Genomic DNA, 26,640 nt, shown 5'->3' with positions numbered 1-26,640 from the left:
GCCCAAACTGACCAGATGACCACTGGAGGGAATCAGGGATGACCTCCCCTGACTTCTCCAGTGGTCACTAACCACCTCCCACCCTGAAAAAAACAACTTCAAAAATTTTTTTTTAGAATATGTCTTTTGCTATGCCTCCGTCCCTGCAACGGCAGTTGAGGACGTCCAAAATGTTTCTGTGAGAAGGACAGCCATGCCTTTGCTATGCCTCTGACACCCTTTTTATTTATTTATTTGGATTACAAGTAGCAGGAGTGGCATTTGAACCGGCCATCTCTAGATTGCATGACCAGTGCTCTAACCACTAGGCCACTCTGCCACTTCTCCACTCCCTTGAAATTTGGCCATCCTTGTGGGGGGGGGGGGCAGTATGCAGGTCGCTGGGGGGGAGGTATGTATGTGTCAGCAGAGGCATAACAAAGCTGTGGACGTCCTTCTTTCAAACATTTTGGACGTCCTCAAATGCTCCCCCCATGCCAAATTTCAAGGGAGTGGAATGGAGTAATGGCAGAGTGGCCTAGTGGTTAGAGCACTGGTCTTGCAATCTACAGGTGGCCGGTTCAAATCCCACTGCTGCTACTTGTGATCAGAGGCATAGCAAAGGCATGGCTGTCCTTCTCACAGAAATATTTTGGACGTCCTCAACTGCCATCACACAGAAGGATATCCTCAACTGCCATTGCAGGGAAGGACGGAGAAGGATATCCTCAACTGCCATTGCAGGGAAGGACGTCCTCAACTGCGCCGTCGCTTCCCCTCCTTAGGAAGGAAATCGTGTGCAAATGAGCTAATAGCAAGCAGCTCATTTGCATGCAATTTCCTTCATGAAAGCCCATTCCTTTCCAGATTGGTAAGGGAAGGGCTTTTTACATTCAGTTAGTGGGACCAGTGCACTACAAATGCTGCCTCCTCCCACAACCAAAAGCCTTGGATCTGGCCAGTTTTGAGATGGCCGGCCTCGGTTTCCATTATCGGCAAAAACTGATCCTGGCTATCTCAAACCCGGCGATCTCAAAATTTATGTCTAGATTTGGCCGGCCCCAACCATATTATCAAAAAAAAAGATGGCAGGCCATCTTTTTTGAAAATACGGTTGGCTCCGCCCGTTTGCAGAGCCAGCCATGGAGATGGCCGGCGCCATTTGATTATGCCCCTCCATATATGTTAAAAATATTTTTACTATTTTTTTCCTCCAACGCAATCTTTTTTTGGAAGTCCCTCTTAGCCTTCCTTATCAGCACTTTGCATTTGACTTGACATTCCTTATGCTGGCCATGCCAGCTGTCGTTTGGTCTTCTGTCCTCCTTTTTTAAAACGCGGAATATATTTGGCCTGGGCTTCCAGAATGGTGTTTTTGGACAGCATCCACGCCTGATGCAAATTTTTGACCACCGCATCCACTCCTCTAATTTTTTTTCACCGTTCTTCTCATTTTATCATAGTCTCCTTTTTAAAAGTTAAACGCTAACGTATTGGATTTGTTATGTATACCTACTTGAAAGCTAATATCAAATCCGATCATATTATGATCACTGTTATCAAGTGGCCCCAGCACCATTACCTCCCACACCAGATCATGCAATCCACTAAAGACTAGGTCTAGAATTTTTCCTTCTCTCGTCGGCTCCTGTACCAGCTGCTCCATAAAGCAGTCCTTGATTTCATCAAGGAATTTTACCTCTCTAGTGTGCACTGATGGTACATTTACCCGTCAATATCGGAGTAATTGAAATCACCCATTATTATTGTGTTGCCCAGTTTGTTTGCGTCCCTAATCTCCTTTAACTTTTCTGCACCGTTTGCTCATCCTGGCCAGGCGGACAGTAGTACACTCCTATCACTATCCTTTTCCCCTATATACATGGAATTTCAATCCATAGGGATTCCAAGATGTGTTTTGTTTCCTGCAGAATTTTCAAACTATTTGATTCAAGGCTTTCCTTAATATACAATGCTACCCCTCCACAATTTGATCCACCCTATCACTACGATATAATTTGTACCCCAGTATGACAGTGTCCCACTGGTTATCCTCCTTCTACCAGGTCGCAGAGATGCCTATTATATCTAATTTTTCATTTAGTTCAATATATTCTTATTCTCCCATCTTATTTCTTAGGCTTCTGGCATTCGCATATAGACATTTCAAACTATGTTTGTTGTTCCTATTTACATCATGCTCAGTACTTGACAGTATTAATTTGCAGTCTTTTGTCCGATTTTTATTTTTATTTAAGGACACCTGAAGTACTATGGTCTCTTTTGCAACCTCACTATCAGGATACCCTATCTTTCCTGTTTTGGTGATATCTTTGAAAGATACCTTATCCTGAACCATGCGCTTTTGAGCGACTGTCGGCCTTCCCCCAGTTTCTAGTTTAAAAGCTACGAGGGGAAGTAAGTACAGGGACAGGAGTAGAGCTGGGTACGTGACTGCCGGGGGAAGAGGGAGGACAACAGTGCCATGCTGCATGGCAGTCCAAAATTGGGCAGCACTTTGAAAATAGGTGCAAGGGCATGCAGCTTAGAGGGACCACTGCTGCCATGCAGTAAAGATGAATTTCCCCATGACTTTGTTTTTGAGGGTTATTCCTGCCATACAATGCAGGTTACTTTCCACATACATTTGTTTTTGGGGGTCAGGGCCGGCTTAACTTAACTATGGGACCAGGTGAGGCACTGGCTCACATCGCCAGGTGATAAAGGGTGCCAAAATCCTCAGTCTCTGATGTCACTTTCAGTGCCTCACCTTCCCTTTTCCACCATGGTCCTGTACACTTTCTTGGTTGCTAGCATCAGGGGCAGCAGCATGAATGATAGGCAGCTTTTTGTCTGCACCTGCATCTTCCCTCTGCTGTATCCTACCCATAGGAAACTACAACAGAGGAAGCAGGATGCGGTAGAGGGAGCACACAAAGGTGGGCCAAAAGATGTCTGTTCATGCTGCGGGTGCTGGCAACCAAGTATAAAGTGTACAGGATTGCGGTGGAAGAGGATGGGAGAAAGAGAGACTGAACCAGGGGGGTGGAGAACAATTTTGGATCCGTGAGGGGCACCAGGGATGGAAGCAATGTGGGGGTGGGTGGCAGAGGATCTCCAAAGCAAGTTGACTTAGGGCACCACTTTCCCCGTGCTTTAGTGTTGTTGTTTTTTTTTGAGGGGGGGGCGGTGATCACATACTGCACAGTGCAGGTTATTTTCTCCATGTCTTATTTTTAGGGTTATACTTTTTGTACAGTGCAGGTTTTCCCCATACTTTGTATCCATACTGGGTCAGACCAGTGGTCCATCTAGTCCAGTATTCTGCTTCCAACAGTGGCCAATCCAGGCCACCAGTACTTGGCAGAAACCCAATTAGCAGCACCATTCCATGCTACCAATCCCAGGGCATGCAGTGGCTTCCCCCATGTCCATTTCATTAACAGACTATGGACTTTTCCTCCAGAAACTTGTCTAAACCTTTTTTAAAACCAGATATGCTAACCACCATTACCACATCCTCTGGCAACGAGTTTCAGAGCTTTACTATTCTTTGAGTGAAAAAATATTTCCTCCTATTTGTTTTAAAAGTATTTCCATGCAATTTCATTGAGTGTCCCCTGGTCTTTGTACTTTTTGAATGAGTGAAAAACTGATTTACCTCCAGCCTCTCCACACCATTCGGGATTTTGTAGACCTCAATCATATCCCCCCTCAGCCGTCTCTTATCCATGCTGAACAGCTCTAACCTCTTTAGCTTTTCCTCATATGGGAGCAGTTCTATCCCCTTTATCATTTTGGTCACTCTTCTTTGAACCTTTTCTAATTCCACTGTATCTTTTTTGAGATACGGTGGTGATCAGAACTGAACACAATACTTAAGATGAGGTCGCACCATGGAGTGATACAGAGGCATTATAATATTTTTGGTCTTATTTTGCATCCCTCTCCTAATAATTCCTAACATCCTGTTTGCTTTATTGGCCGCCACCACACACTGGGCAAAAGATTTCAGTGTATTGTCTACGAGGGGCATAATCGAAAGGGACGTCCTCACAAAACGTCCCGATGGAGGGGCGGGGAAACCCATATTATCGAAACAAGATGGACGTCCATCTTTCGTTTCGATAATACGGTCGGGGATGCCGAAATCTTGACATTTTGGTCGTCCTTAGAGATGGTCATCCCTAGACTTGGTCGTTTCTGATTTTCGGCGATAATAGAAACCAAAGACGCCCATCTCAGAAACGACCAAATGCAAGCCCTTTGGTCGTGGGAGGAGCCAGCATTTGTAGTGCACTGGTCCCCCTCACATGCCAGGACACCAACCGGGCACCCTAGGGGGTACTGCAGTGGACTTCATAAAATGCTCCCAGGAACATAGCTCCCTTACCTTGTGTGCTGAGCCCCCCAACCCCCCCCCTAAAACCTACTACCCACAACTGTACACCACTACCATAGACTTACGGGTGAAGGGGGGCACTTAGATGTGGGTACAGTGGGTTTCTGGTGAGTTTTGGAGGGCTCACTATTTCCTCCACAAACCTAACAGGTAGGGAGGGGGTGGGCCTGGGTCTGCCTGCCTGAAGTGCACTGCACCCACTAAAACTGCTCCAGGTACCTGCATACTGTTGTGATGGACCAGAGTATGATATCTGAGGCTGACAAAGAGGCTGGCAAAAAATATTTTTAAAGATATTTTTTAAGGGTGGGAGGGGGTTAGTGACCACTGGGAGAGTAAGGGAAGGTCATCCCCAATTCTTTCTGGTGGTCATCTGGTCATTTCGGGCACCTTTTTGTGCCTTGGTCATAAGAAAGACAGGACCAGGTAAAGTAGTCCAAGTGCTTGTCAGGGACGCCCTTTTTTTTTCCATTATGGGTCGAAGACGTCCTAGTGTTAGGCACGCCCAAGTCCCGCCTTCGCTACGCCTCTGATACGCCCCCTTGAACTTTGGACGTCCCTGCGACAGAAAGATGTTGGGGACGTCCAAAATCGGCTTTCGATTATACCAATTTGGACGATCCTGGGAGAAGGACACTCATCTTCCAATTTGTGTCGAAAGATGGGCGTCCTTCTCTTTTGGAAATGAGCCTGAATGGCACCTAGGTCTTTTTCTTGAGTGCTGACTTTTTCTCTTTAGCGCTCCACTGTGTATATCCCACTCCTTTTTGAATCCCACCACCTCCTTCAGAAGGGCATTTCAGGCATCCACTTTTTCCATGAAAAAATATATCCTGAGGTTGCTTCTGATTCTACCTCTTTGCAGCCTCATACCATGTCCTCTAGTTCTACACCTTCCCTCCATTTGAAAAGGGGTTTGTTTATTCTGTAATATCTTTCAAGTATTTAAAAGTCTGCATCATATCCCCTCTATCCCTCCTGTCCTATAGAGTACACATATTTGGGACCTCCAGTCTCTTCTCACACCATTTTGGTCACTTTCCTCTGTACCAACTCCAGCCTCATTAAGTCCTTAGCAAGATATGGCTTCCAAAGGAGAACATGATACTCCATATCTCCAAATAAGGCCTGATCAGCGTCTTCTACAGAGGCATTATCACTTCCTCCTTCCTGTTGGTTATGCCCATTTCTAAGTAACCCAGCACTGTTCTGGCTGTGGCCACCACCTTGTCACATTGTTTTGCCACCTTGAGATCCTAAGACACTAACATCCCAAAGTCTCTTTCCTGGACTGTGCACATCAGCCTCTCTCTTCTTATTGCATACAGCTCCCTTGAGTTTTTGCATCCCAAATGCATCACTCTCCACTTCTTTGCATTAAAGGTTAATTGCCAAGTGTTCAACCAATCTTCAAGTTTTTTTAGATCACTTCTCATTTTGCCTACTTCCCTCAGGGTATCCACTCAGTTGCAGATTTTCATGTCATCTGCAAAAAGGCAAATGTCTCCTTCTAACCCTTTGGCAGTATTGCTTACAAAGATATCGAATAGAATTGGCCCTTCAGAGCAAGCAGTAGCTTTCCCCACATCTACCTAGATAAGAACAGTTTATAGGGATTTCCTCCAGGAATGTGTCCACACCTTTTATAAAACCTAGACTAACTGCTTTTACCACCTTTTCTGGCAATTAATTCCAGAACCTTGGAAAAGATTTAGGGGGTAATTCCATAACTGGATGCCTCTATTTAGGTGCCTGCAAATACAAATTATATAATAAAGGGTAACAATAATTTCAATATAGTTATTAACATACTCATATCATTTCCCCAAAATAGTTATAATAATAGAAAAAATTTCATATCACATCATTTATTATAAACAATTTACAAAACTGTTTCCCCAACATTTCACACTATGAAATACCTATACAAACAAATACAATCATTCAAAGCACAAAATACGTTTCCACGAACACTTTGCCTGGATACCAGGCAGTGTGACCCTATTCTATAACTGAATCCATAGGCAGTAGAATGGCACGGGCAACAGGGGCTTTGGCCATACCAATTAGCAGCTAGGAAAATAGGTGTCTTGGACAGAACTAGGTTTGTTTGGCCCACCCAAACAAAAAATATTCTTCTGCCACTGACAGAACCCAGGTGCCTAGGTTCCTGTGGTAGATGGCCTGATTCCCAAAGGCTCAGTCCCTCACTAAGGCTCAGATGCACTAAGGCTACACTAAAAGCCCTTCCCTTACTGATCCCCGGTTGCTGCTTACCGATTTTGTAAACAATGGGCATCCATGAAGGAAATCGTATACAAATGAGCTGTTCACTGTTAGCACATTTGCATGCGATCTCCTTCCACCCAGTCGGTCAACTGAGCATGCGCAGAGCAACCAAGCGTTAAGCTGCGTATATAATAGCCATCTACAGAACTTGCCTGCCTGCCTTGACGTGCCTGACTGCCTACCAGTCACAGTGCATTTTTCTGACACTGGTGTCAGCTAAACGCACTGTGATTGGTGAGAAAGACCAGGACTGTATAAATGGGTCATGAAATTAAAAAAAAAAGTTTTCTGTTGGAGTTCAAATCTATTTCAAACCAGACCTTTAAAAAAATGAGAAATCACTTCTTGAAGAGACGGGCACAAGGGAGATTTCCAATGGGCACCGAGCAAGCTGCATGTATAATAGCTGTCTATAGCATTTGCCTGCCTACCCACCAATCACATCGCGTTTAGCTGATACTGGTGTCAGTTAAACACGCTGTGAAGGGTGAGAGAGATCAGCTTCCTTGCACCACAGCCCAGCCAGGGATTCAAGAGCTGCAGACCTCCCGTTAGATTTTCCATGGTAAAGGTAGGAACTGCTTTTGTGCATGGGGTCAGAAAACGGCTGTGCATCGCCTTGCATGCACATTATAATAATAATTAGCTCTTTATAATAGCTTTGCATTCCTTTTTTGTTATCTGCTACTGTGACAGGAAAATGGCTCAGAGAACCTCTTTGTGTATGTCTCGTTTTACTACTTGCTCGCTAAACCGGCTAGAACTAGTTTAAAAACCACGTTGCTGGCTCATTAGGTTTAGTGCATCTGGGCCTAAGACTGAGAGTAAGCTACCTTAGGGTAGGTCATGGGCGTAGTTTGACTGTTTCATTTGGGGGGGGGGGGGCAAAGGATGGGGTGGGGCATATTAGCATATTAATTTGTGTGTGTATATATATATATATATGCAAATGAATATGCTAATATGGAGGATGGAAGAAAGGGAGAAAGAGCTGACTTTTTTGGGAATAACCATAATGAATATGTATTCCCTTCTTTCCTCCTTACCCAGCACTCCCTCTTTCTCTCCATTTGTATTTCCTCACCCCCTTTCCCATACCATGCCAGTGTAGACCTTAGAAATGCATAAGTTCTATATGTAGATCCTTTAAGAGGTAGTGTGTTATGATTTAAACTCTAAAACCCTTTCTGATGTTTTGGTGCCACCTCAGTAAGGCCAACACACAATCTCTCCACTGCAAAACACTATACACAAACTTGTGCAAAAACACACTCCTAACACTACCAAACCATAACAGCACTAATTCCAAGGACAGGATGAGCTACAACCTTATGTGTGGAAAGGCAGCACTGTAATTACACCGGGCTCTAAAACACCAGTACACTACCTAATGAAAAAACAAAACAAAAAGGGCTGCAGATACTACACACTAGCAGAATACTGCACCTTGATCACACATGAAAAACACATGACAACAGATATGACACAAGGAACTAGAAAGAAAAAAATATGAAGGCAAAATACTGAATTGGAAAGTTACCTCAATAAGTTAGAATCGGCATGTAGCAATACTAGAAAAATTGAAACTTACATGCAAATTATCACAGATGCACATTTCCAAAAGCTGACATATTCCAGTTAATAAATTCTGAATAAAATACTTTTTTCTACCTTTGTTGTCTGATCATTTAGTTTTTCTATTCGCTTTGGTCCCAGTGTCTTCTGTTTTATGCAGTGTCATCTTTCCATTTGATATTTTTTCACTCACCATGTCCACCATCCTCCTGTGTCCTTATACGTCCTGTCTACCATCTGTAGCCCTCTCCCTATCCTTCCTTCAGTATCTGCCCTCAAAGTGTTCCGATCCAGCCCTTAAATTCAGCAGCTTCCCCTCCATTCATATCCAGCATTTCTCCTCACTCCCCTCCCTCAATCTATGTGCATCTACTTCCTCTGTCTTCACTCCCCTCCATCCATGTCCAGCATTTCTCCTCTCTCCCTCCCCCTCCATCCATGTGCATCTTCTTCCTTTGTCTTTCCTTCCCTCCATCCTTGTCCAACATTTCTCCTCTCTTAACTGCCCTCTACTCCATCCATGCCCAGCATTTCTCCTCTTTCCTCCCCTCCATCCATGTGCATCTTCTTCCTGACTTCCCTCTCCTCCATCCATCCATCCATGTCCAGCAACTCTCCATTCTCCCCTTCCCTCTCCTCCATCCATCCATATCCAGCAAATTTCCTCTCCCCTGCCCCCTCCATTCATCCATCTATGTCCAGCAACTCTCCATTCTCCCCTGCCTTCTCCTCCATCCACCCATATCCAGCAAAATTCCTCTCTCCCCTGCCCCCATTCAACCATCCATGTCCAGCAACTCTCCATTCTCCCCTGCCCTCTCCTCCATCCATTCATATCCAGCAAATTTGCTCTCTCCCCTGCCCCCTCCATCCATCAATGTCCAGCAATTCTCCTCTCTCCCCTCCATCCATCCATGTCCAGCAACTCTCCATTCTCCCCTGCCCTCTCCTCCATCCACTCACCCATATCCAGCAAAATTCCTCTCTCCCCTGCCCCCATTCATTCATCCATGTCCAGCAATTCTCCTCTCTCCCCTGCTTTCCCCTCCATCCATCCATCCTCTCTCCCTTCCCCTCCATCCATGTGCATCTTCTTCCTTTGTCTTTCCTTCCCTCCATCCTTGTCCAACATTTCTCCTCTCTTAACTGCCCTCTACTCCATCCATGCCCAGCATTTCTCCTCTTTCCTCCCCTCCATCCATGTGCATCTTCTTCCTGACTTCCCTCTCCTCCATCCATCCATCCATGTCCAGCAACTCTCCATTCTCCCCTTCCCTCTCCTCCATCCATCCATATCCAGCAAATTTCCTCTCCCCTGCCCCCTCCATTCATCCATCTATGTCCAGCAACTCTCCATTCTCCCCTGCCTTCTCCTCCATCCACCCATATCCAGCAAAATTCCTCTCTCCCCTGCCCCCATTCATCCATCCATGTCCAGCAACTCTCCATTCTCCCCTGCCCTCTCCTCCATCCATCCATATCCAGCAAATTTTCTCTCTTCCCCTGCCCCCTAAATCCATCCATGTCCAGCAATTCTCCTCTCTCCCCTGCCCTCCCCTCCTGTCCAGTGATCTCTTCTCTCCCCCTGCCTTCCCCTGCTCTCCTCTCCATGTCCAGCAATCTGTTCTCTCCCCCTGCCCTCCCCTCCCATCCATGTCCAGCGATTCTCCCTGCCCTCCCTCAGCTCCCCGACAGCCTTCCTCTCCATTCCTTCCTGCCCCCCCCCCTGTGCATTTAACCCATTTAATTTCAGTGGCAGTGATGGCAGTGAGGAAGAAAGCACTGCGGGCTCACCTCCAGCTTTACCCTTCCCTCACACAGTGTCCCGCCTTCTGCGATGATGTATTTCCTGTTTCCGCGAGGGAGGGACACTGTGTGAGAGAAGGGAGAAGCTGGAGGCGAGCCCACAGTGCTTTCTTCTTCACTGCCGTCGCTGCCACTGGAAATAAAAGGGTTAAACGTGCGGGGGGGGGGGGGGAAGGAACGGAGAGGGTTGTCGGTCAGGGAGCTGAGAGCAGGATGGAGAGCTGCCTGCAGCGTTGTGCCGGCCCTGCATTTGGGGGGCAATGCTCCCTCGTCCCCCCAAACTACGCCCATGGGGTAGGTGGAGTTAAACCTACTGAGGTCAGAGGGGTGGGGCTCATGCAGGGAGGGGGTTAAATGCCCTGAGGTAGAACAGATCAGAGAGACCCCAATTCAAGAAGTCTCCAAGGGAGTGGCGACTGAGGCTACAGTTCTTGAGGGAAGTGCCAGGGAAGAGAAGTTGCCAGAGCTCTTGGAAGAAGGATACTGGGCTAGACCCAGTATGGCTATTCTTATGTAAGCAAAACATTCTTTTTTCTACCCTCTAATATAGAGGGAATCAATAGGAAATTGGGAGATGGTTGGACTTAGTTTAGGTTGAAAGAAGACAAAGGATTGACCTACTATGTAACTATCAAACACACTACACTGATACTAGCGGTAATTGATTTACTGAGGCATGAGCTTTCACGGATAGGAATTCACATCAACAAATGTATGTCCTAACCTGGTCCTCAAAGGTTCCTGCCTTAATAAACTAGTTTGTAAAGGTGCCACAAACTGCCATGTACATTTTGCTACTACAGACTAACAAGGCTACTCCACTAGACTATCTTATCAAACACACAAAACCCATTCAAACTCCAAACTATAGGGGACAAGTAAAAATCAGATGCACTAAACCTAACGAGCCAATAATGAGCCATTAACGAGCAAGTAGTAAACCCTGGCATGCACTAAAAGCTATTTTATGACGACGATAGCAGCTAACGAAAACGAAATGCAGATGAGCAAACTGCGTAGAAACCGTATTGTAATGAGATACACTAAGCTTTTCCGATTGCCTTTGCTGGAAATTCTAACAAGAGGTCTGTACCTCTCGTTGCGGCTGCGCGGGATTGAAAACTGATGAAAAACTGCTATAAAAGTCATTCGCCCCCCCCCCCCCCCTGCAATAATAAAAACAAAAGTGCAGTTGAGGCCGGCCATCGAAAACAGCCGTCCGTTTTCGCCTTCATTCACCTCCGCAATAATAAAAACGTCTTTTTTAGCCGTGCTTCACTCAGCTGAGAGAACAGGAAGTCTCTGAGTCAATCACAGCGCATTTTTTATAATACAGAACGTCCATAAAGGACGCTCCTGACGAGCACTTGGCACTTGAGGCGTATTTGGCATGCGCAGAGCAGCCAGCATAATGCTTTGCTGCTCTGCGCATGCTTGACCGGCAGATTGTCCGACAGTTTTACAATGGAATAGAGAATGCAAGTGAGCTACAATGAGTAGCTCATTTGCATTCCCTTTCCTTGATGCATAGCCGTTCCCTACCGATTCGCTATGGAATTCGGTATGGAACGGCTCTAACGACGACTTTAGTGCATCCCCTCCCCCTAATAGTCAAGCACAGGCAATAGGACAAGACCAATATGAGCTCAACCTATTCCTAATGGACTGGATCTGCCTGTGACCCCTGTATGAGTATCTCTGTACCAGCTTTAAGGCAATTTATTTTCAATTTTGGAGCAGAAGAACATGAGCTGATTTGCAGATATAACAGTAACGTTGGTCCCTTAAACCCTGAAGCAGCTTTCTTAGCAAAACGCTGGCCACTGTCAGTGGGACCCTCTTCACATTGCTTCCTTAATAAGCATTGCTACCAACTAGAAATGGTTATTGCTACTGCTGAAGTACATTTTTGACTTTGTCAAGAGTCACAATATAGTAAAAAGATTAAAAGTAATACAAAAAGAAATACAAGGAGATGTTTACAACATCAATAAGCTTTATTTTTGGGAGATTTTTCTGCCTATGAGGAGGGAACCCCAAAGATGACTAGGAAGAGAGGGAGGGCAATAACAAACAAGAACAGTGAGTGAATAGGGAGCAGTGAGTGAGAGAACAAGAAGTTCCAGGTAAGAGGAGGGAGTTCTCGACAAAGAAAAGAGGAGGGGAGATGATGCGCTACTCCACCTCCTTTTCACGAGGAGCAAACAGTATGAAAAGCTACAAGTTAGGAGGGAGAACTTGATACAGGTAGGACTCTTCACCTTCTCTGAGACAAGTTTCAGTGATAGAAGGCAATGGAAATAGGTCTTGAATAAGAGGGGACTTACAACAGACAGAGCGTGCATTCAAGAGTCCTAATTTGAAAGTAGGGTGTGAAGCAATAGGGGAGGAAGAGTAAGGTGCATTTTTAGCACTGTTACACATATACCCCCTCACTGAATAACTTGGTGCCTAAATTTAAGTGCCATTTGCATGCATAAATTATATAATGACAGAATACTAGCACTTACACAGGTAAATGTACACTTATGTGTTTAAGAGCTAGGTGTGAGCTCAGTGCTATTCTATAAATTACATGCACAACTCGCTTAGCACATAAATACAAGGTGGCATTCCCAGGGGAGGAACATGGGCAGAGCTTGGACAGGACCAACATTTACATGCATAAATTAAAGAACACCTTAAAGTACATACTGAAGTGCCTTATTGACATGCACGCATTTATGTCTGCTATTAACATGGTATAAGCAGGCATACCTAAATGCAGGCACATAAATGGTAACTTATACTAGTATTCTATAATAAAATCTTGGTGCCCAGATGCCATTATAGACCAACACCATGGACTCTACCCTTGCTGCATCTAGGCACCTAATCTGTGGCACCCAGTTACAGAATTGCCCCCATAGTGTGCACTACTGAAAATATGTGCCTAATCTACACATACACTTATGCACCAACTCTAGACGTATAGGCACAGATATTGGGTGCTTATATCTCTAGCATATGTGTTTGGCCTGAAAGTGCCAGGTTATATGGTTTTGGCACATCCAGCCCAAATATCTATAACAAGGCACACAGGCACTCAACATCTGCGTCTTTACATCTACAGTAGGTGCATTATGGGCCCCATTTTTCTGTGTATATAAATTTAGGCGTACGCCAACATCTGCACCTAGTTTTAAATGAGTAGCTCCGATGAAATGAAAGTCAAGTGGCACTTAGACATCTGGCACAATGCTAGACATCTAAGCGCCATTTGAAAATTGACTCCATATATATGTATTCAAGATCAGAAAAAAATATTTGCTGTAGCCTTATGCCACACACAGTTTATTTATTTATTTTCAGCATTGATATACCACAAATGATCCCTGAGGCGACTATGCAGTTTACAGTTTCTATTACAGGTACTTTGCACTGACCCTAATGGGTTCAAAATCTAAACTATATTGTATCTGCCCTGCAACAGAAAACATGTTTTTCACTTTCCATTGCACCTTTCTAGGCCATTTTTCTTACAACAAATATCCTACCTAAATCCTCTTGAGCACATTTTTAAATGTTTATTCCTTCAAGGGCTCCTTTTTTTTATTTTGTTTTTGTTAAAGAATCTGTTTACTGAATATAAAGTCATTACAAGTAAAACCATATCAGAGCAACAGAAGTGAACATAGGACATAATGGCGAGTAATATATCTGTTTCTCCCAGAACCCCCACACCGTTCCCAGTATTGTTAAAGAATCCTTTCATTACAACTACAAAAACAGCAGACTTATGAAGTGAACAGTTCAGCAAACAGCTACATCTTTCCCCACAACAACTCCTGTTTCAAGAAATCCCTCCCAACTGTCGAAAGAACCAGATCAACCTGGGATCTGTGGCGCTACCGATTAGCATGCGCTGAATGCAAAGAAGCCCATGGGAACTGAATGGGCTTTTTTGCATTTAGCATGCCCCTAATCAGTAAAAGTAGCCCTAAGCATTGACTCTGCTTCAGAGCTTCCCCTAGTCTCAATTACCCATGGCCATGATGTATTTTATGAAGAGTAATTTTATAAACATTTTCTATGTGTAAATCCCATTTTACATGCAAAAAAAGTCTCTTTATAAAGTTGTGTTGCAGTATATATTGTTTATTTTCTCCTGAATATTGACTTAAGTGCACATCTATATCCTATATAATAAAACGCACCTCCAACATTCTGAAGCTGACTGCATGGCTGAGGCATTCCTGCTCTCTGTATCCATCTCCTGAATTGACATCACGTACTTCCAGGTTTGTCACAAGCAGAAGTGACCAACCACACGAGGTTTCTCGGCTTCAGAATGTTGGAGGTGCATTCTATTAAATAGGATTGGTCAGTTCCTTGAAGCACAGCCAGAGCTCAGCGTTCTGCACAGTAACGCTCAGACACCAGAGAGAGGGGGGGGGGGGGGGGGGCTGACACCAGAGAGAGGGAGGGAGGGGGGCCTGACACCAGAGAGGGGGGGGGGAGGTATCTCTGTCACACACACACTCTCTGATACACTCTCTTTCTCTCACAGTCAATGTCTTTCTCACTCTCGCACACTGTCTCTCACACACTCTATGTCTCACACTGTATCACATTTACTCTCTATGTGTCACACAGTCACTCACACACTCTCTTGGTCTCATACACTCAGTCTCACAGAGAGTCTGTGTCTCACACACACTCTCTCTCTCTCGCGCACACTGTATCTGTGTGAAACACACTCTCTCTCTCTCTCTCACACTGTGTCTCACATAAGCACTTGCACATACTCTCATTCTCACACACACACACTCTCCCTCTCACAGACACACTCGCACCCAGACTCACTCTCTCTCTGTCACATACACACACTTGCACATTCACTCTCTCTCTCACACACAGTCACTCTCACATACACTCTCTCAAACATACACACTCCAAGGAAAACCTTGCTAGCACCCGTTTCATTTGTGTCAGAAACGGGCCTTTTTTACTAGTTTATACTAAACAGAACATTGAATGAAAATTATAAAATTGGGCCAATGAAGAAATGGGACTGATTCACTGCTACGTTATAATAAATTGTTGTTTCCCCTTCTGATGGTCCTACCAAAAATAGATTATTTGACAGAGAGCGTATAGTGTAGGGATATATAAATGGTGTATGCATTTTTTCGCTATGGCAATTGGATGGGCACTTGTTTGGCCCATTTGGTTTGTATGGTAACGGGTCCTTGTTTTGTTCCTGTTCTGTGGAACCCCACTAGGAAGCAGACCTTGAATAATCAATATATCAACAAATTGTTCTGTAATTTTTATAAAACATTATTACTGTGCAATCACAGCCAGATCCCCCAGATTTCAGCGTTTTAACAGAATTACCTCCTCCTCAATTAACACAGAAATATTTGGGCATTCGTTCTCCATTTGGGAGAAGTTCAGTATGCGATTCAGACCTCCACGCCTCTCAAGACCCCAAGCCCTGATGGCTTTCCTCTCAAATTGTTTAAGATTTTGTGCCCTCATGTTTTGCCAGTTTTCCTGGCAGTTTATAATGAAGCCCTTCAAGTGGGGCGTTTTCCTGTAACAATGAGAGGTGCTATGGTTATTCCCATTTTAAAATCTGGTCGGGACCAAGTGCTTATGAGCTCATTTAGAGCTATCTCTCTCCTTAATGGAGATCTTAAATTCTATGCCAAAATTTTGGCACTTCGTGTATCTGGTATTTTACTCTGCCTGATCAGGCTGGCTTTGTAAAAGGCCGAAATGCAGTGTGTAATGTCTGCAGGCTGCTGGGTGCCATTTCTTCTATCTAGGCAGAGGGGAAGGATACTATCCTGGTGAACTTTGGTACAGAAAAAGCATTTGATCATGTTTTTTGGCCTAACTTATGGGAGGTATTGGCAGATTTGGTTTTGAAGGAACTATTATGTCAATGGTGCATCTCCGCTATTGTGACCTCTGGGCATGGGTTCTTTTAAATGGGATCCTCTCTGCACCTTTTGAGATACAGAGGGGCACCCACCAGGGTTGTCCCATCACCTATATTACCTGTCCTTTGCATAGAACCTTTGGCCTGCAGCCTTCTTCGGGAGCGCACCATTAAGGGTATGCCCGTGGACTCCCAGACTTTTACTTTAGCTTTATATTCTGATGATTTATTGGCAGCATTCATAGAGCCCTAGCTCTCCCTCCAGCATGCTCTTGATTCAATGCTAGATTTTTGCCAGGTATTGGGGCTGTGGATTAACATGGATAAATCAGAGTCCCTCAGTTTATCTGAAGGATTACAGACCTACTGGCAGGGCTCTTTTCCCTTATGTTGGCCCATGCCTCCTTATGATATCTGGGCTTTATTATACCCAGGAATTTGGCTAATTTATATCACAGTAATATTTCACCTTTTTTGGAGGAGACCAGGAAACTCTGTGCACGCTGGTGTTCTTTACTGCTTTCTTTGAGGGGTAGAATTCATTTATTAAAAATGATTTTATTGCCAAAATGGCTGTATGTCCTCCAGCATTGGCCACTGATTTCACAATGGAAGAATTTGCTTCACTGGACTGACCACCTTCGCAGGTTTTTGTGGAATCATAATGTCACAGCTCTTGCCATGACTTGTGCTGCGACTCACCTCTCAAAGCCGTGGGGGCATCGGGGTTGGTCCCATGCTGGCTCTCCAAGCTCCTCAGGGCAGCGTCCCTTGGAGCCTTTCAGGCAGCAGTCCACTCTGGAGTGCCAGTCCCACTAGGGCATGCACTGGACATCTTCTTTTGTGTCTCCAGTGGCAGGAGTCATCAGTGATGCCTCCCTCTGACAGCGGCCGCCTTGATAGGGGCATCCCGTACTCTTCTGAGATGCCTTCACAACAGGTCTGCTTGGGCCATGTGTTCCTGCTGTGTTCCAGCTCCTGCCATATTCCTGTTCCGTCTTTGCCTTGGACCCTGGACCTTGCCTAGCCTTAGACCCAGCCTTGCCTCAAACCCAGCTTTTCCCCAGACCTAGTCTTGCTCTGCCTTATCTCAGAGTTCCTGCCAAGCTCCAACCCTGCCTTGTCTCCAAGTTCCTGCCAAGCTCCAGCCCTGCCTTGTCTCCAAGCTCCTGCCCAATTTCAGTCCTGCCTTGTCTCAGAGATCCTGCCAATCTTCTGCCCTGCCCTGCTTCCTGACTTTACCCTGTCCTGGACCTGGCCAGTCTTGCCTTGCCTAGGTGACACAGTCTGGTCTGCAATATGTGGGCAGGAACTGCAGGGAAGTGAGTTCTAGAGTCCTAGCTTGAAAGGACTAAGAATGGCCGACGAACCCCTAACTACTTCACTTGACCAACCGTAGTTCCCCGGGAGTTGAGCCCCCAGGTGCAGGCAGCCAGTAGGACTTATCACCATCAGAAGAACACCAACCAGAGGTAGATGCCCGGCCAAGACTAGAAGATGGGATCAGAGTCAAGACTCTGGAAATACAGACGGAGGCCCACAGTGGAAGAGCTATAGGTTGAAACTATCACAGCTATGCTCAGAGAATACAGTAGAAGTTCAGGGCAGAAGGACTCAGGCAGAAGCTCACCACAGTTATGCTTAGGGAACACAGGTAGAAGCTCAGTGCTGAAGGACTTAGTAACTTTGGACGAATGTTCAGACAGTCGCTCACAGTTGAAAGGCTCTGCAGATATCAGACAGACATTTACAGCAAAGGAGGTCGGTAACTTCAGACAGATGCTCACAGTAGGAACATTCTGTAGCTCAGGCAGGTGCTCACAATAAAAAGGCTCTGAAGCCTTCAGACAGATGCTCACAGTAGAAAGGCTCTGTAGATTTCAGACATTCACAGTAAAGGAGGTCAGTAACTTCAGGCAGTCGCTCACAGCAGGAACATTCTGTAGCTCAGACAGATGCACACAGTAGAAAGCTCTGTAGCCTTCAGGCAGACACTCACAGCTAAAATGTTCTGCAACTTCAGGCTGATGTTCACAATAAGAATGTTCTGTACCTTCAGGCAGATGCTCACAGAAGAAAGGCTCTGGAGTTTTCAGGCAAACACTCACAGCAAGAAAGTTCTGTAACTTGAGTGGATGCTCACAAGAGCTTCAGAAAACCCTCCAACAAACAGGGAAAGAAAGCCGTTGCTGAAGCCCCGAATGCCCTGAGCCACAAGAATTTAAATGGATAGGCCGGCCCGGCGTCAAGGGCATGACCAAGCGAACGCTGCCGGAGGGAAGCAGATTTCGTCAGTTGCTCAAGCACGCATCCTACTGCCTTGGATCTGCGCTACAGAGACCATGCGACGCCCCCCTACAGTGGAGGTAAATCGGGCTCCCAATTGCTGCCGCTTGCCCTGCCCACCTGCTGCCGCAGCGCTTCCAGCTAAGGAGTGTGACACTAGGACTTTTGTTCTTGCCCTGTCTAGCCTGGTCTTGTCTAAACTTTGCCTTTCTTCATGCCCTGCTTTGAATTTAGTGTCTGGCCCTAGGTTGTCTGTCTTACTCGTTGTCTTGTCCAGTCCCATCCGGATCCAGCTCTTCCCTTGCCCTTGTGCTGCCTGTCTGGACCCAGTTTTCCTAGTTCCTTGTCTTGCTTTGTCCTGTCTGGGTTCCAGTTCTAGCCCTGTTTCCTTGCTTTCCCTTGCCTTGTGTGGATCCGGTCCTTGTTTCATCCGTCTTGCCTTATCCCTTGTGCCTTGCCTAGTCTAGCCTTGTCTAGTCCTGCCTTGTCCTGTCTGCCTTTGTTCCCTTGGTTCACATTGCCAAGACTCCTGCCTTATGCCAGCACAGAAGACTTGTCTGCCACAGCTTCAGATGCAGTCCAAGGGTTCACAGTCCTGTGTCAATGACACATAAGCATCCCTGGACCAGGGCTCTTGTGCCATCATTATCTGTTAAAACCTTGGGGCTTGCATCCTCTCTATAAAGTGGTGGCACTTTGGATTACTGATTTTGACTATCAAGATGTCAACACATTTCTTCACAGTTTACAATCTGCAGAGAGCATTCAACTTGAAGAGTTGCATTGCAAGTTTCTTTTATGGATGTATATTCATCCTTCCCGAGCCAGGAAGGTGGGATTTCCGACGAATGGTTGTTCCTGCCTCAAGTATGGTCACCTCACCATAATACTTCTTATAAGCATTGCATTTCGGATTGCATTCCTATTCATTTCTGGCAGAGGTTTGTGGAGTGTGGTAGCCGTGTTAGTCCACTCTTAAGGTTATCAATAGAAATCAAACAAAATAAAACATGGAAAAGAAAATAAGATGATACCTTTTTTATTGGACATAACTTAATACATTTCTTGATTAGCTTTCGAAGGTTGCCCTTCTTCGTCAGATCAGAAATAAGCAAATGTGCTAGCTGACAGTGTATATAAGTGAAAAACATTCAAGCATTGCTATGACAGTCTGACAGGGTGGGAGGATGGGGGTGGGTAGGAAGTATGCATGGGGACATCAAAGTATATCATTGGTATTCTAACAGGGTAGGTGTGGACAGGTGAGGGGAGGGTGATCAACAGAGACATACAGCTTTATGGTTTATAATGGGCTAGGAACCCCAGGTCCTTGTTAAGTCCTTTCTGTTGGGTGTTAAAATATTCAATCATTCTGACTTCAAAGGTCTTACGTTCTTGTATGGTTTTAAAGTTACCTTTGAGGATTCTCACTGTGAAGTCACTGGTGCAGTGTCCTGGTCCTGTGAAATGTTGCCCAACAGGCGTGGGAACCCTGCTGGCACCAGCATTGTTTATATGATGTCTATGTAAATTGAATCTTGTCTTAAGCATCTGGCCTGTTTCTCCAATATAGCATCCTTCATTACATTTTTTACACTGAATGATATATACCACATTGGAAGATGAGCAAGTGAAAGATCCCTTTATGTTGAATGTCTTTCCTTTGTGGGTGACTGTGGGGTCCTGTGAAATATTTTGGCATAGTTTGCAACTGGATAAATTACAGGGAAGTGTGCCCTTCTGTTCCTTTTCAGTCTGTGAAGGAAGTTTACTTCTGATTAGCTTGTGTTTTAAATTGGGTGGCTGTCGGAAGGCCAGTACTGGTGGGGATGGGAATATCTCTTTCAGTAATTCATCCTCCTGGAGTATAGGTTGTAGATCTCTTATGATTTTCCTCAGTTTTTCCAGCTCTGGATTGTATGTCACTACAAGCGGGATTCTGTCTGTGGATTTTTTCTTTTTGTACTGTGGCAGAGGTTTGGAACCATTTGAGTGGGATGTATCACTCTTTCTGGTAGGACACGCCTCAGATCTGCTCGTTGGGACAACGTCACCATGATTCACAAAGAGACATGATTTTTCGATCTTGTTCTACATAAAGCTTCCTTAATAGCTAAGCACTGCATTATGATCCAGTGGATTTCTCCTGAAGCTCCTACTTTGCCCCAGTGGCAGAATTATATGCATGAGTTATTGCAGATGAAGAGACTCTCGATAGACATATGCAGACGCCTGGTTCAGTGGTACATTCTTAGGCTTTGGTCACATTTTTTAGATACTCTAACTGCGTAGGTTTGGTCTGTTGTGCTGATTAATTTGGATGTTTAATTGCTCCTAGCAATCTGAACCTTTTGCTGTGAGTTCTATATCTGTTTTACCCAGGGTTGGTTTTGGAGGGGTGGGGGGTGGGGAGATGGGTGTTGGATTGGGGACTTCCTTGTGTTTTTGCACAATTTTGCTAATGACATCTCTTGTTCTGTTATTGTGTTTCATTGCTAGTTTCTTAAGTTGCAAAACATTAATAAAGATATCTTTAAAATAAGGGCACACATTTACACAAAGGCCTAAGATTACCAGACATCCCCAATTTTCTCAGATTGTCTCCGGATTTGAATTCTTGTCACTAATTGGTATAGAATTAGCAGCAATTGTCTTAAAATTTAAAGAAAGATAACCTACACATGCGTATTTATTTATTTATTTAGATTTATTAACCCATTTATGAAGAGATTCACCCAAGGTGGTGTATAGTAGATACAGTTTAACATCAAACTTACAATTTTGTTAGCAGCATAACAATAGTAAAATGTACAAGTACAAATATAAATACAATACATACCGCAAACTGAAACCTAATAATAGGACTACCATGAAAGAGGATCAAAAATATACATTAACAGCACTGAAATTCAAATAACAAAGATATAATAAGAAGTAAGCATAATACTAATGAAATAGCTAATAAGCACACAATTAGAATTTGCTTGCAACACAACCTGACTCTACTCCTTCCTCACAGCAGCTGCAAAAGCAAACACTACTACTACTACTACTTAACATTTCTAGAGCGCTACTAGGGTTACGCAGCGCTGTACAGTTTAACAAAGGACAGTCCCTGCTCAAAAGAGCTTACAATCTAAAATGCGAAATGTCAAGTGTCATACTTCTGCCACAAGCTTCTTACCACATTGACATGTGCTACTTCTTTCTATCCTGCCAGCAGATGGCTTGCAGCCTTGCACCCAGTTCACTACGTCCCCTACTGTGGCATGCTGCAAAAGGTCTGACCTCACCTCTGGCTCTGTCTTAACACCTCTCTCTTTCTCTTTTTGATCAGACCATCCATTCCCCCAACCCTGCCCCACAGGCCTGCAATTGACAGCACCATGGTCTGGCTTGTCACTTCATTACACTGCTACAAAATACTGACCAGCACAGCCCCTTACAACAGAGCAGCCGGGTCTGTGCCCAGTCTGGACACAGATTCCAGACACAATGTCCCAATCTAACCAACTGCCATGGCTGCCACCAAGCACACTGCTCCAGCACCAGGTCAATTGTACTCCTTCCCATGCTCAAACTTGTGCCTGCTCTCTTTGCCACATTTTATTACTATCACCACTGCTGCTGTAGAATTTGTGTTGTGGAGGGTCAGTTAGATCAAGTAAGCACAGATTTGAGGAGAAAGTGGTATGGCTCAGAGGAGAGGAGTATAGTGGAAGGGCTGGAGCTGGTACAACAGTGATCTTCACTTCATAAGGTGCCAACTCCACCGTGCTGAATGTCTTTGCTGTAAAAATAAACACCCTGACTCTTTTTCCTTATGTAAGGCCTCTGGCACAACTGCTGCTCATATGGGTTGCTCCTCCCTAAGACCTCCAACAGCAGCTGATGCCTACTTCCTTAGGCATGCACTGGGAACCCAGTTTTAAAGGGCCAGTGGCGGAAGAGTGACAGGACGCCCACTGATCACATCATGAGCTGAGGTCATTATAAAAGATCTTGGAATTCTTCTGCATTTCCATTGCAACAGGTCTCCTAGCTTTGCCTGATGTGAGTTGCTGTCTGTCTACCCTTCTTCCAGTCCGCCTCTCCAGCCTGCCTACCCTTGATCCAGTCCATCTCTCCAGCCTGGCAAGATCTCAGAACAGTAAAAGGAATGGAGGAGTGGCCTAGTGGTTAGGGTGGTGGACTTTGGTCCTGGGGAACTGAGGAGCTGAGTTCGAGTCCTACTTCAGGCACAGGCAGCTCCTTGTGACTCTGGGCAAGTCACTTAACCCTCCATTGCCCCAGGTACAAATAAGTACCTGTATACAATATGTAAGCCGCATTGAGCCTGCCATGAGTGGGAAAGCGCAGGGTACAAATGTAACAAAAATAAAATAAATAAAACAGATTTTATGCTGCATATGCTAGGAATAAGCAGTGGATTTTTCGAAGTCCATCCCAATAACAGCTTATGGACTTTTCTTTTAGGAAATAATCTAAACCTTTTTCAAACCCTGCTAAGCTAACTGCTTTTACCACAGTCTCTGGCAATGAACTTCAGAGTTTAATTACACATTAAGCAGAAATATTTTCTCCAATTTGTTTTAAATTTACTACTTAGTAGCTTCGTTGCATGCCCCCTAGTGCTAGTAAGTTTGGAAAGAGTAGCGCTATAGAAATGACAAGTAGTAGTAGTAGTAGTAATACGCCTACCCATTCCACTCCACTCAGGATTTTATAGACCTCTATCATAGCTCCCCTCAGCCATCTCTTCGCTAAGCTGAAGAGCCCTAGATGCTTTAGCCTTTCCTCATAGGGAACTCATTCCATCCCCTTAATCATTTTCGTTGCCCTTCTCTACACCTTTCCTAATTCTGCTATATCTTTTTTGAGATATGGTGACTAGAATTACACACAGTATTCGAGCTGTAGTCACACCATGGAGCAATGCAAAGACATTATGACATTCTCATTTTTGTTTTCCATTCTCATTTTCATTAAGGCCTTCACTGACTCCGAAGCAGGAGGGAAGTTTATCAATGAAGCCCTCATCCAACATTATAAACTTTCCACCAAGGACTTAACCAATACCATCCCAGTCTCCTCTGTGTATGGAAGCATTCAAGGCCACCTTAAGGCCAGAACTGTACCCCTATGCCTAAGAATAGAGGCCCTCCACAGGGAAGCAATCGTCTTTTTGCACTCCAGACATCCGTAAATCCAATCATCTTGGGCCTACCTTGGTTACAGAAGCATAATCCGGAAACAGACTGGGATAACAGCAAATCACCGCCTGAAGTAACACCTGCCACCATTGTTGTTTAGACTCCGTAACAACAGTCGTTACCCTAGCCGCTGTAGACATACGTATTCTTGATGGCTTGCCCCAGGTCTATGTAGCCTTTTCCAATGTATTCTCTAAGAAGGAAGCAGAGACACTTCCTCCTCACTGGAAGTATGAATGTCCCACTGATCTCTTACCAGGTAAAATGCCACCCTGGGGAAGAGTTTACCAACTTTTGGTGTCTAAGACCCAGGCTATGTCAAGTTATATTGCAGAAAATCTGCAGAGAGGCTTCATCTGTCCGGTTTCTTCTTTGTAGGAAAGAAAGACAGCAACCTACTTCCTTGTATCAATTATAGGTAAATCATTTTGCATATAGTGGAGGCAGTGTATTCAAATCAATCTCATGAAAAACACAAAGCGTGGAGGAGAATCCTCACGTACAGCAAAAGCAATGGACAAAAACAGTGAGGACGAGTTGAAGAGGAAATCAGGAAGTCTTTATTGATAGCTAAATAACAACCTGACACGGCTGTGTTTCAGCATCAAAGCCTGCATCAGGGGTCAAACAAATCTACATAGAAATCAAAATTTATTACAGATATAAAAATTGAAGTAAAATATAAAATCATATATAGAAACGTTTTTAAAGAAAATTTTAAAAAAAGGGGTGGTATGGATGATTACATAAACTAAATATATAATAAAAGATCAAATAGAAAGATATGTATATGTGTGTATGTATGAAATATTAAAATTTATAAAATGATGTATATGAGAGAAGCATGTATGTGAATTGCGGTTTATCAACTTAACTTAGTAATATTGAGTGGAAGTTAAAATTATTTAAAAAGTAATGATAAAATGATAAATGATGTCAATGAGAAATAAAAAAATAAAAAGGAATTGAAAAATAAATAAAAGCTGTGTATATGTATTGATGTCTGTTCTGAAAAAATACCATAATATTTTCAAATAATGGCTATATATAAGCAAAGTAAATGTACCCCTTATGTTGTCGGTGAGGAATGAACCAAGAGAAGCCCTATGGCTTCTACAAGGAAAAAACAGAAAGTCAAATTTCCGTTAAAAGATGAATGTAATAACAACTCTGTGCCATCATACGTAACAATATGGGAAGCGTACAAATCTTGGCTGCAAGGTGAAGTAATTAGCTACACATCTCATCTTCGCAAAACCAACAATGCCAAAGCTGCTAAGCTTGAAGAAGAAATCCATCAACTTGAAATGACTCTAAATGCGTCCTTACCAAAATCTACGCTTCAAAAACTCAAGACACCTTAAAATGCAGTACCTGAAGACTTGTACTTTACTACACTAAGTATTAGATTAGCATTGTTACTTGTTGTTGCTTTCTCTTTTGTAAAGATGAATGTTAAACAAATAGAAACAAAAGAAAAGAAAATGATTTAAATAACCAACAAAACTATGGGGACTGCAGTGTGAGTGATTTTTATTTGTACAAAAAAAGAGTGGGAAATGGACCAATGACTCCAGGAAAACGGGAAATAAAATACCAAGGAACCACTTTATTCAATGAGTCATTGAATAAAGTGGTTCCTTGGTATTTTATTTCCCGTTTTCCTGGAGTCATTGGTCCATTTCCCACTCTTTTTTTGTACTGTTATTTTTACGTGGGAGTTTGTGTTCATCCACTTAGGTGGATTACTCTCTCTCAGTGATTTTTATTTGACAGATAACAATAAAAAATATATATAATAGTATAATGCTGTGTGTCCAGCGTTTACCGTACTCTTGAATGGTTGATAAATATGCGTACAACCAGTGCATTTGAGGAGATACGCTTTTAAAGCAACTTAAGAAAAAGCGTGCAGTAATGAATCAAAAAGTGAAGGGTGCAATACCAAAGAAACCAACTTATAGTGGTGATTGATACACATCGTTATATTCATTTGAGAAAATATATTTGGAAAATTATATATACATTTAAAGAATATAGCCTCTCTACTGTTTGAAGATAAATAGAAGACTACCAAAATCGTAAACACAAACCGATGGCAAAAACTACATGAATAGTCTGTTGTGTCTGCCGACGTTGCAGAGCTTTTGCTTAAAAATGATAGGATGAATCCCATAGCCAATGTGTCTAAAAACCATGAAGAGAAAAAAGTGCTGCCAATGTGTTTTAGAAAAAAAGGTGCCAAAGTGAATGTCACAAATTGAGATTGAGGGCTGCACATGATAAGAACTGCGAACAAAACATAGATATGTAAGAGTTATCTTTTTGCAAATGGGAAAATTAGGTTCTTACCGAGATAATTTTCTTTCCTTTAGTCATAGCAGATGCAGCCATTACAGATGGGTTGTGTCCATCAACCAGCAGAGGGAGATAGAGAGCACACTTTTTTCAGTGCCTCATACCAGCTTGCTCCACTGCCTCTCCTTCAGTAATTGAAGCTTCCAAAGCAGTATGGCAAACCGCAATGGGAATAACATGAGCTTTCCTCACAGCGAACGATGGCCCTACAACAAAGGGCATTAACTCAGAATGGAGGGAATGAAACATCCTCCCGGAGGGTATAAACTCATCCTCCACTGAGACATAACTGGAGGGAATAAACTCATCCTCCCAGAGGGAATAAACTCATCCTCCAAAACATGAAACTGGAGGGAATTAAGTCATCCTCCTTGAATTGAACAAGAATCCTGAAGACTGTTTTCCGACTTTCTCCCAAGGACGGAATCTCCAGGAAACATGAACAGAACCTGAAATAGATTTACAGCAGATAGCAATCAGACAGGGAGGGATCATGGCTGCATCTGCTATGACTAAAGGAAAGAAAATTATCACGGTAAGAACCTAATTTTCCCTTCCTTGTCATCAAGCAGATGCAGCCATTACAGATGGGATGTATCAAAGCAATCCCTAGATAGGGCGGGAACAAGCCACACCACGCGCCAGCACTTGTGCTCCAAAATGTGCGTCCCTCCTGGCAGCCACATCCAGCCTGTAATGTCGGGCAAAAGAGAGCTTAGAAGCCTATGTTGCTGCACTACAAATCTCTTGAAGAGAGAGTGCTCCAGTTTCACCTCAAGAAGAGGAAATTCCTCTAGTGGAAT

The 26,640-nt window shown here is 44.0% G+C and overlaps 1 long non-coding RNA gene across 1 annotated transcript; it reads left to right on the top strand.

Moving 5' to 3' along the window:
• Positions 1 to 383: 383 nt before the first annotated feature.
• On the top strand, positions 384 to 25,459 carry LOC115471605. Its single transcript, XR_003942375.1, has 3 exons — positions 384 to 395; positions 15,618 to 15,623; positions 25,356 to 25,459. It is a non-coding gene; the product is annotated as an uncharacterized LOC115471605 (long non-coding RNA).
• Positions 25,460 to 26,640: the final 1,181 nt, after the last annotated feature.

This window comes from Microcaecilia unicolor, chromosome 6, assembly GCF_901765095.1.
Source record: "Microcaecilia unicolor chromosome 6, aMicUni1.1, whole genome shotgun sequence".
Classification (NCBI taxonomy): domain Eukaryota; kingdom Metazoa; phylum Chordata; class Amphibia; order Gymnophiona; family Siphonopidae; genus Microcaecilia; species Microcaecilia unicolor.
Note: the sequence above shows the minus strand (reverse complement) of the source record. Positions and strands in the feature narration are given on the sequence as shown.